At 41.1% G+C, this 10,412-nt stretch overlaps 1 non-coding gene across 1 annotated transcript; it reads left to right on the top strand.

The window, feature by feature from the left end:
- The first annotated feature begins 9,433 nt into the window (after positions 1-9,433).
- LOC136732695 (U5 spliceosomal RNA) lies at positions 9,434-9,548 on the top strand. The gene has a single exon (XR_010809979.1). It is a non-coding gene; the product is annotated as a U5 spliceosomal RNA (small nuclear RNA).
- Positions 9,549-10,412: the final 864 nt, after the last annotated feature.

The raw sequence follows: 10,412 nt of genomic DNA, 5'->3' as shown, positions 1-10,412 counted from the left end.
TGCTAAACTGCACTGTGTTTTATACATGTCTTCATATGCTGGACATTCATATTAAATTTGCACTATTTTCCTATGTTTTTACTTCATCAAAAACTATATGCCTTTAGTTGTATGTAGGACATATATGATTAAAAATACATTAATATTATGCAATTTATATATGTGTTTTTTGCAGCATATATGTCCCTTACAATATTCGGTTTGAACATATAAGAATCACAGGTTTTTTTAGGAAAAGGAAAGGATCCAAGTGCAGGCTTTAGAGTTGAAGCAGATAATCCAATAAGGGCAAAACGAGAGAGCATAAACAGGGACAGTCCAGGTCAAACGATCAAGCGAACAGGCTAGTAGAGAGATCCGAAAGGGGTAAACGAGAGAAGGAAGCAAGAGGTCAAAAATACACGGGAAGGCAATCAAGAAACAAGGCTTAGAATTGATTCAGGAGAGAATGCAAGACTTCGCGATGAATCTAGGAAACAGAGGGGTACTGTGTACTGTGAAGGAGAGAGGGATTGAACGAGGTGAATGAAGGATTGACCAATGATAGGAGAGGAGAACAGAACAGGTGCACCTGGTAGGGAAGAATGTGGAAAGACTGGTTTGACTGGACAAAGGACAAGAGAAGCACTAAACTAGTATTTGGGAGAGGGAGACCTCTGGTGGTGAACTAAGGTAGAAGCAGGGGAGACCGTGACAGTCTCCAAGGTTCTCATCGTAAATAACAAACAGAAATCAAACTACCTTCTGGCCTGACCTTCCAGCTTGACCTTATCTTTCTTAAGTATACAAGAGAGATTAACAGGTGTGAGAAAAGAATTTCTAACTTTCCTTCCACACATACATACATACATACATACATACATACGGAAAATAAATAATAGAATTTTGAATCACAATAAGATGTTATCAAGTACAGAAAAAGAAAATGTAATAAAATGTGATCTTAAATACATACAAATAAAGAAAATTGGTTTACTATTTCCAGATTCCTTTTTTGAAATACAATGACATGCATTACAAATGAGTATTTACATTATATTTACAGCCGGTGCTCGTGTGTCACTGTGTCCCTCAGGCTGTGGTAGGCGCTGACATATTGGGCAGCCAGGGTGGCTGTGTGTCCCTCCCCCAGGAGGACTGACCGTTTTTCTTTTTTCTAAGTTTTGTCACAGGTTGGGTGGGCATCCATTATGTTGTTACAGAATGGGTCCCTTATTTTGGGCTAAAGCTTTCCGTGGAGGGGAACGTGGATCAGTTTGTACCATTTTTGGGAAGATCTGCCTTGTTGGGGCGGAGCTGTGATCCAGGTGAACAGCAGATCGGGCATAGGTGGGCATGTGGGCAGAGGAGTAGGAAGGCCGGTCAAGCAAATAAGCTTGCTAAGGTACGCAGCAGCAGCAAGCAGCCCCCCCATCCAGCCAGCCAGCCAGTCTGGCTAGCAGTGACTGAGTGGTTGACAGACGGCAAGCAACGGAATGTACGTGCTCTGTGATGTCATAGCAGTCAGCTGAGAGAGGCTCGTGATGTCATCGCTGAGCTGTCTGTCTGTCTGTCTGTCTCTCTCTCTCTCTCTCTCTCTCTCTCTCTCTCTCTCTCTCTCTCTCTCTCTCTCTTCCTCTCAATTCAATTCATTTGTATTGTCAAAGCAATTGGACATACATACATACATCCATACATGCTAGAAAGTCATCACTATGTTATCTTAAAGGCTAACTAAGCAGAACATATATCATTATAGAACAGAGTTCATAGGTCAACACATGGTTTTAGGGAACAGGCACGTAGGTCAAACCGTTTGACATTGTCTCCAAGGTTCTCATCGTAAATAACAAACAGAAATCAAACTATCTTCTGGGCTGACCTTCTAGTTTGACCGTATCTTTCTTAAGTATACAAGAGAGAAAAACAGGTGTAAGAAAATAATTTCTAATTTTCCTTCTACACATATATACATACATACATACATATGTAGCGTTATGTTGGGTGTATTTGGATAAGAGCATTTGGGCTCTGAGCTGAAGCACGGATCTAAAGAAAACCTCTCCCCCCCCAAAGTTATCAGATTTCCTTAGCTCATCAGCTTGGAACTGGTTTGCATCAAAGTGACAGTTTTGGGGAGGATGGCACCGAGAAGAGGCCAAATAGTTTGGAATTCTGCTATGAGATGTCTGGAGAAAGGGGCCTGTAGGTGATAAAAACTCTTTGAAGTGGATGAGAGCCGAAATCCCGACATAGAGCTACGAACCCGGGCCAACCGGCATTTCCAAAAGATGGCATGGATTGACATCAGTCATAAATCAAGCCCCCCTCCAATAGGACACTGGGGGCTGAAACCGAAATCCAATCTCAAGAACTCAGGGACCAATCACCTACTGATCTGACAGACTTTAAGGAACAGTCTTTCTCTCTCTCTTTCTCTCACCTGAACCAGAAACTCGCTGCCACAGCTCAACCTGTAGCTCTGTTGCCAGAACCGGAATCAGAAACCAACCAAGTCTTTGCCGGCAACAGAAGAGTTAAACTGGGAGAAGGAGATTGAGCCGTACGAAGAATTCTTTTAAAGGACTTTATTAAATAAATAACTTTACAGACCCACCTGATCAGTGGAGTTTTACAGCTGGACAATTGACTAAGTCGACTGAATACGAAAGTGTCAGTCACTTAAATAGCTATTTGAGTCTTAAGAAACTTGACCCTTGGAACAAACAGGGCCCTGCTTTCCTCAAAGACTTCGTCTTCAAGTAACTACGGTGGAACCCTGCTTACAAAGAAGATTTTGTGCACAACCTTGGAGCATTCAAACCAGTGGAAAATCTGTTTGGAAAAGACTCTACATTCCCGAAACCCCAACTTCCAGGTGCATCGACTGAGTGGAAGTTCTTGGACAAAGCCGAACCAGACTGCCTTTGTTCCAAACCACACGGACCTCGTGCCGTGTGCTGTTATCTGAGCCCGAAGCCAGAGAGGCATCTCTGCGACGAAGTTCACATAAGTTTAACAGTTTGGAGTTTGTGATTCATGACATTTGAGAAATCAATTAGAAATGTTAATCTGTGATTCATAACTCTAGAATGTGTAATATCATTTAGTTTTCTTAAATATAAATGTGTGTTGCATTAAACTGTTTTGTTGATAATTTTAGAAATAAAATCTGTCAACGCCGAGAAATATCTTCTCATTCCTGTTTAACTGTTTAGTCTGAAATTGACACAAGTTAATAGACATTAGATTATTGGTGGCCCTGCCTATCCTTAATCATTGAATAATAATCAGTTAAGGGAAATTGTGGTAACAAATAGGATCTTTCTCGGCACCTAAACGTAAATGAGACTGATATATATATAACGAGAAGTTACCTGACATAAATACTAACCTGCGTAGTTATTTAATGTCTGACTAATAATACTAACGAGAGACTCACCTTCGTCTTACTAACCGGTATTGTAGTCAATGTGTTTATAACCTTTTTTGTTTAACGATTTGTTAAACGGAATGTACGTGCTCTGTGCTGTCATAGCAGTAAGCTGAGAGAGGCTCGTCATGTCATCACTGAGCTGGCTGGCTGGCTGGCTGGCTCTCTGTGTGTGTGTGTGTGTGTGTGTGTGTGTATGTGTGTCTCTCTGTCTGTCTGTCTGTCTGTCTCTCTCTCTCTCTCTCTCCCTCTCAATTCAATTCATTTGTATTGTCAAAGCAATTGGACATGCATACATACATACATACATATATATGGAAAATAAACAATATGTGTACATCTCTTTCGGCATTAGTGGTGCCCTCACAGATGTGCAAGTTACATGACAGACAGACAGACACACACACACACACTTTCACACACAGACAGACAGACAGACACAGACACACACAGACACACACACACATACTTTGACAGACAGACAGACAGACAGACAGACAGACACACGCATATTATGGGTCTTTGTTGGGTAGTGAAATGGGTAGCATCAGTCGCAGTGTGGGTAATGTCAGGGAGCCAATCATAGTCCCCGTTATTTGCATATCGTGGCGCAAAGCATTCTGGGAAAAGCAACTAAACACGTTTAGTCATGTATTTGTCCATAGTTTACACATGAGATGAAAGAGACAGTATGACGTATTGAGCACCTGGGATTCCTCATGTGTATGTGAGGGGCAGAGGAACCGGATCCCAAGTGTGCGTCCCAGGTGCTATAGGTTTCAAAGCATGCAGGGGAATAGGCACCCCACCCTGACACCTATAGAAGACTGGATAGGGAGATATAAATAGCAATGGGGAGACTCTTGTACTTGGTGTGGCTCTATCCATATAGTGGGGCCAGCAGCCACTTAGCAGGTGCAGCAATAGAAGCTCAGCCTGGGGAGACTGGATTTAGCATTTCCTCTCCATTTTGATAACTATTCATAATCATTTCTGCAAAATACTTCTATGATACCTATGTATGTTTTTTACTTGTACTATATTATACTATCAAGTATCAGTGTACACATACAATGTGACCTGTTACATTAATACAGAGGCCACGGAAGGCCAGATCACTAATAGCCACTGTCCCCTGATATTACACTTTTTTACAATCACTTTGGCACTCATTTCAGAACCTTGATGTCATTTTTCAAAACTCTAGACACTAAACTCACACCCGATGATCAAAATGCACATTTTTCAAAACTCTAACACTTTTTTACAATTGCTTGGATACAATACACATCAACCTCAGATCATTTGTTCATTGAACTAAAATGACACAACTTACATCAAAGTATTACCATTTCAAAATGCAATTCACACATTACATCTGAGATCACTGTCTATTCATTTCATTACAAAGATCTAACTATCAATTGATACAGCTGCTCAAAATGATAAGTGACTGTTGCATTACTCTTAATGCATAATTTTATGGAAACTGACAAACAATATTCCATGTTTCGATCATGAAAGTTTCAGGATAATGAGATCCATTGACACCAATAACCGAGGAGCATGAACCAGTTGGACTACATTATCTATGGATGTAATATTTCATCATCATTCATCATCATGTAGCACTTTTCCACACCATGTTTTCAGTGTGGAAGGAAAGTTAGAAATTCTTTCTCTAATACCTGTTTTTCTCTCTTGTATACTTAAGAAAGATAAGGTCAAGCTAGAAGGTCAGGCCAGAAGGTAGTTTGATTTCTGTTTGTTATTTACGATGAGAATCTTGGAGACAATGTCAAACAGTATGATTGAAGTGCCTGCTCCCTAATCCATGTGTTGATCTATGATCTCTGTCCTATAATGATATAAATTCTGCTTAGCTAACTTTTAAGATAACATAGTAATGACTTTCTGATTATAACCAGCTCTTTGATTTTTGTGTATAAAAGCTCTGACTGTTAAAATGAAGGCAGAGCGACTTTGGGATCTACTTGAGTCACTGTTCCTCTCCACGCTGCGTGTATTAAAGGCATTGCAACTAACGCTCCAACCTGGTTGAAGATGATTGTTCTTCCACATCAGATTTGACATTACTGTATGTATGCAGGCCCTTGTAATTGCTTTTCCAATACTGCCAACTGGTTATTGATGATTGATTTCACATTGTGGTACGAGTATCGAGTGAAATGAGTGCTATCCACCCCAGCAACACAGTGATAACATGGAGCCGGCAAGTCATCCAGGTCACAATAGAGGTCAAGCAGTGGGAGGAGGAAGACGTGGTGGTCAAAGGAATGGAAGGGGACATGCACCCCTTCTGAGAGGTGGTCGTGGGCCTCGTCATAGAGGAGGGCTTAGGCCTCACCAGAGAGGCAGCCATGGGCCTCATTTGAGAGGTGTTGGGGGAACGTGGTAGAGGACAAGGCCACGGACCAGACAGCGGCAGCAACAGCAAATAGTGTCCAGTGAAATCCGAGAAATAGTTGTAGAGCATGTTGTAAATCATGGCATGACCATGACTGAGGCAGCTACAATGATTCAATCAAACCTCAGAATCAACTCAGGATCAACTGTGGCCTCAATCATCAGAAATTTCCGTACTGAGAAGCGGCAAGTCTTCAGCATGCACTAAACATTAGGCTACTCTCAATTGTCAAATGACTGTATACTGCATACCAATGTGTAGCACAGAGTATAGTGTGCCTTTTGAAAGAAATGCAGACAGAGTGAAGCAGCTGATGACTGAGTATGTTCAGGTATGTTCAGTTTCAAGATGCCTCTTGTGAAAAATGGTTGTGAGAACCTGAACCTGAACACAGGGCTGATGGAAATTTAGAAGTACAGTAATCAATCCTTTGTTTTGCTTTTTACACTAAGCCAGGTGAGGAACACTGCAGTTGACATTTTACTGTAGTTTTGTTCTTTTTTGTAGCTAATTATTGTTGCATGGATTCAAAGAAACCTATGGTGTGATTTGATTGTATTGCATCAATACATTTCAGATTTTGTTCAATGATTCCACTGTGTCTGTAGTATTCTCTCTACTAGTCCTTTTACAGTGATGTATTTATGTGTAGTACCATAATGAAACATGTATCACATATTTTGTACTACAATATTTAATGATTGTACGAACAACTACACAGTGAAACTATCGGTATCTTCTGTGTTACTATGTTACTATGGTATTTCATGATAAATGAGTTATTTGAACCAACAAGTCTGCAAGTGCAAGGTTTCTTTAAAGATATGAAAGGCTGTCCAATGTTCAAAACATTGTATTGTGCAGTGTTACAAGTGATGACCGTTTTGAGTTTTGTGTCTAGTTTTGAAAAATGACATCAAGGTTCTGAAATTAGTGACAAAGTGATTGTAAAAAACTGTATATTCATCCTATTTAATGTGCTCTTTTAAAATGTACTTTTCTTTTTTATGTTGCCATTTCTGTTCTACCAATGTTTCAGTTGTTAGCCAAAGATTGACAGAGTACATCTCATACACACAGGCCAGACAGCAAGGATTTCTTTTTGAAATTCAATTACAAATGCTGCATGAATTCATCAATACGATTAGAGCTCCTGAAAACTCACTCTACAGCATCTCATTAGCAGTGAAAAGAAACCAAGAAAGTTGGGACAGTCGACTGTTTACCACTATGTAACATCACCTTTTCTTTTAATAACACTTATTAAGCACTTGGGCACTGAAGACACCACTTGGTTAAGTTTAGCAAGTGGGATTTCCCCCCATTCATCCATTATGCATTTCCTCAGCTGCGCAACTGCACAGGGCCTTCGTTGTCTTAATTTGCACTTCATAGTGCGCCACACATTCTCAATTTGGAGACAGGTCAGGACTGCAGGCAGGCCATGCTAGCACCCGCACTCTCTGCCTACGCAACCATGCGCTTGTAATCTGGGCAGAATGTGGTTTGGCGTTATCCTGCTGAAAAATGCAGGGACGTCCCTGGAAAAGATGATGTCTCGATGGCAGCATATGTTGCTCCAAAATGTGTACATCTCTTTCTGCAAAAATGGTGCCCTCACAGATGTGCGAGTTACATGACAGACAGACACTCATACACACTGTCACACCCACACACACACACACACTTTCACAGACAGACACACGCACACACACACACACTTTCACAGACACACACACACACACACACACTTTCACACAGAGACAGACACACACACACTTACATACATACATACATACATACATACAGTGAGGGAAAAAAGTATTTGATCCCCTGCTGATTTTGTGCGTTTGCCCACTCACAAAGAAATGATCAGTCTATAATTTTAATGGTAGGTGTATTTTAACAGTGAGAGACAGAATAACAGCCAAATAATCCAGAAAAACGCATTTCAAAAAAGTTATAAATTGATTTGCATGTTAATGAGGGAAATAAGTATTTGATCCCCTATCAATCAGCAAGATTTCTGGCTCCCAGGTGTCTTTCATACAGGTAACGAGCTGAGATTAGGTGCACTCTCTTAAAGGGAGTGCTCCTAATCTCAGCTCGTTACCTGTATAAAAGACACCTGTCCACAGAAGCAATCAATCAATCAGATTCCAAACTCTCCACCATGGCCAAGACCAAAGAGCTGTCCAAGGATGTCAGGGACAAGATTGTAGACCTACACAAGGCTGGAATGGGCTACAAGACCATCACCAAGCAGCTTGGTGAGAAGGTGACAACAGTTGGTGCGATTATTCGCAAATGGAAGAAACACAAAATAACTGTCAGTCTCCCTCAGTCTGGGGCTCCATGCAAGATCTCACCTCGTGGAGTTTCAATGATCATGAGAACGGTGAGGAATCAGCCCAGAACTACATGGGAGGATCTTGTTAATGATCTCAAGGTAGCTGGGACCATAGTCACCAAGAAAACAATTGGTAACACACTACGCCATGAAGGACTGAAATCCTGCAGCGCCCGCAAGGTCCCCCTGCTCAAGAAAGCACATGTACAGGCCCGTCTGAAGTTTGCCAATGAACATCTGAATGATTCAGAGGAGAACTGGGTGAAAGTGGTCTCAGATGAGACCAAAATCAAGCTCTTTGCCATCAACTCAACTCGCCGTGTTTGGAGGAGGAGGAATGACCCCAAGAACACCATTCCCACCATCAAACAAGGAGGTGGAAACATTATGCTTTGGGGCTGTTTTTCTGCTAAGGGGACAGGACAACTGCACCGCATCAAAGGGACGATGGACGGGGCCATGTACCATCAAATCATGGGTGAGAACCTCCTTCCCTAAGCCAGGGCATTGAAAATGGGTCAAATACTTATTTCCCTCATTAACATGCAAATCAATTTATAACTTTTTTGAAATGCATTTTTCTGGATTTTGTGGCTGTTATTCTGTCTCTCACTGTTAAAATACACCTACCATTAAAATTATAGACTGATCATTTCTTTGTCAGTGGGCAAACGTACAAAATCAGCAGGGGATCAAATACTTTTTTCCCCCACTGTACATACATATATATGGAAAAGAAACATTACAAGTATAAATCACAATAAGATGTAATAAAGTACAGATAAACAAAATGTAATAAAATGTGATCTTTTTGAAAATGCAGGGACGTCACTGGAAAAGATGATGTCTGGATGGCAGCATGTGTTGCTCCAAAATGTGTACATCTCTTCTGCAAAAATGGTGCCCTCACAGATGTGCGAGTTACATGACAGACAGACAGACAGACACTCACACCCACACACACACACTTTCACACAGAGACAGGCACACACACACACACACACACACACACACACTTTCACACAGAGACAGGCACACACACACACACACACACACACACACACTTTCACACAGAGACAGGCACACACACACACACACACACACACACATACATACATACATATGGAAAAGAAACAATACATTTATAAATCACAATAAGATGTAATAAAGTACAGAAAAACTAAATGTAAGAAAATGTGATCTTTAATACACACAAATATGTATGGCTGGTCGGATGCGTCTTGGACTCGGGTTCCTCTTCATTACGTATAACGCTTTTGCCTTTTGCTAAAGCTTTCCGTGGAGGGGATCGTGGGTGAGTTTGTACCATTTTTGGGAGGATCTGCCTTGTTGGGGCGGAGCTGTGATCCAGGTGAACAGCAGATCGGGCATAGGTGGGCATGTGGGCAGAGGAGTAGGAAGGCCGGTCAAGCAAATAAGCTTGCTAAGGTACGCAGCAGCAGCAAGCAGCCCCCCCATCCAGCCAGCCAGCCAGTCTGGCTGGCAGTGACTGAGTGGTTGACAGACGGCAAGCAACGGAATGTACGTGCTCTGTGATGTCATAGCAGTCAGCTGAGAGAGGCTCGTGATGTCATCGCTGAGCTGGCTGGCTGGCTGGCTCTGTGTGTGTGTGTGTGTGTGTGTCTGTGTCTGTCTGTTTTTCTGTTTGTCAGTCTGTCTGTCTGTCTCTCTCTCTCTCTCTCCCTCTCAATTCTATTCATTTGTATTGTCAAAGCAATTGGACATACATACATACATATATATATGTAGCGTAAGGTACACTTTTAAATTTCAATTAAAGAAGTGAATTCATAGTATCACCTTATCACGAATCCTGGAGTCTTGTAGAACTCAATTTCTGTAATCATTGGACGCAGACACCAATTCCAAAGATATAAATTGTCAAATTTATTTAAAAACAAAGACTAAATGTAGCACTACACTAATTATACAAAAGGGAAAAACTAATTAAAATTCAACTCTAGATCAACAAATCAAAGACAAATCACTTCCGTGACCAAATCAAAGACCATGGGATCACATAGGATAACACACAAATCGTTAAACAAAAAAGGTTATAAACACATTGACTACAATACCGGTTAGTAATTCTAGGAATCACTAAGAAACAGTTGAAAGTGCTAAATTGCAGTTTCAGAAGATGAAAAAAAACTGTAACTGATGGGATAATTACTGCAAATATTAAATAAATGTATTGCAGG

The sequence above is a fragment of the Amia ocellicauda genome, unplaced genomic scaffold (assembly GCF_036373705.1).
Source record: "Amia ocellicauda isolate fAmiCal2 unplaced genomic scaffold, fAmiCal2.hap1 HAP1_SCAFFOLD_35, whole genome shotgun sequence".
Lineage (NCBI taxonomy): Eukaryota > Metazoa > Chordata > Actinopteri > Amiiformes > Amiidae > Amia > Amia ocellicauda.
Note: the sequence above shows the minus strand (reverse complement) of the source record. Positions and strands in the feature narration are given on the sequence as shown.